Source organism: Lynx canadensis, chromosome B3 (assembly GCF_007474595.2).
Source record: "Lynx canadensis isolate LIC74 chromosome B3, mLynCan4.pri.v2, whole genome shotgun sequence".
NCBI lineage: Eukaryota > Metazoa > Chordata > Mammalia > Carnivora > Felidae > Lynx > Lynx canadensis.
The window spans coordinates 143,155,591-143,157,358 of record NC_044308.2 but is presented as its reverse complement, the minus strand read 5'-3'; positions in this window follow the sequence as shown (position 1 = coordinate 143,157,358).

Genomic DNA, 1,768 nt, shown 5'->3' with positions numbered 1-1,768 from the left:
CCAGATGGCCCTGACGACTCCGCTCAGGTGTCATTGTCATTGGAAAGTCTTCTCTGGCCCTCACTGTGCTCCCATAACACCCTGAGCCTATTTTTATCATAGCACTTACGTCAGAGTTTACAGTTCCCTATTCTTGTGTCTGTCTCCCCAGCAGTGAGGTCCCAGGACAGGAAGTGGGTCTTCTGGATCTTGGAGTCCCCAGACCTAGATCAGTGTCTGTCAAATGAAGGTGGAATGAAATCTCTTGCCTCGTAGAAGGAATACCAGGCATTCGCAATGCCTATTGTCCGTTCTTTCATCTACCCTGTAAATTATTTTGGAAAGTTTGAAATACTTTCTTATGTTTGTTTTTATCCAGAATAAAAAGAAACTAGAAATTTTATGATTTAAAAAAAAAATCTGCTACTTTTTCATTATTTTTGTACATCCACTAAGTTCTAAAAATTATTTGAGGCAAATCATAATAGAAAAGCATTTAAGACACACCCCCACCAGAGACAGACTTGCACTTCTGCCTTGTTTCCCGGGACCAGGTCACGTGGCACCCTGCCGGCTTGGAGGCTGGAAAAGCAAGTAGTACAGTGTGTGTTCAGCTTCCCAGCGGTTCAGGGAGAGGCTGTTGGAAATGACTGAACAACCGAGAGTGTCTGCCACTGAATGTCAATAGCATTTAAGAGTCATTAATCAGATTCCTTTCTTATTCAACCCAGGAATCCTGCCTCACTAGCAAATAAGGTTCGTCTATTCAGGTTGTAAGGCACTCTGAGCCTCTCTTAAGAAAAGAAAATCATTCTGAGGTCCTCCCCACACCCACCCACCAGACAGCAAACGCCTGGGAGCCCTGGTGCACCATTCAGAGCTCCTTTGGTTGCCAGAAACAGGAACACACACACACACACTCATCATAAACGAAACGGGTTACTGCCTCCCCCGACCGAGCCACGGGAGACGTGGGGGCAGGGGGGCTTCCCTGCCTGCATCTTCGAAAGCTTCTCACCAGCCATCTCCTCTCTCCACCTCTCCCCGGGGGCTTCAGTATAACCTTGAAGATGAAAAGGAGCACATGTGCTCTTTCCCACCAATTCCAGCCAGAAGAGGCCCAGCGAAGGGCTCTGATGGGTCCGATTGCAGTCTGATCCTCTCCTGAACCGGTCGCCACAGCCAGGGGACGGGTGCCCACCCTGTGGGAGGGTGAGGTGCTAAGATGGGTCGCCCCACCGGAGTCACAGGCTAGGATGGGTCAGGAGTGCCCCGTGAGACCAAAGAACAAAGAGCAGGGAGGAACAGGCACTGGGCACGCGGCAGCCGTCCACCCCGCCGGCCGGTGACCGGGGCCTCCGGGCCGCTCGGCAGAAACTCGGCCTGCTCGGGGCGGGAGGGCCCCCCCTGCTTATAGTGGCTTGTTCATGAGAACGGTTTTCTTCCTGAAGAGAAGGGCAGCCCCTCCCGAGAGGCTTTTTGTAACGGTGCCGCTTCTGAGACCAAACCAGGCGGCACATTCACGTTGCCCCTGAGGACCGACTGCGTACCAGGCACTGTCCGTACTTCATCGAACTTCATCCCCAGAACACTCGCAGGAAGTAGGTACAATTACCCCCATTCGACTGATGAGAGACTCTCACAAGGCAAGTGTGTGGCAGAGCCGGAATGTGAGCCGGGTTGGTTGATTCCGGGGCCCCTCGATACCGAGTAGAGCTCGTGATCTCCGGGGACTAACCCGCGCAGGCACTCGGCTCCCTGAAGTCTGCACGTGGCACAGCTATGTCAC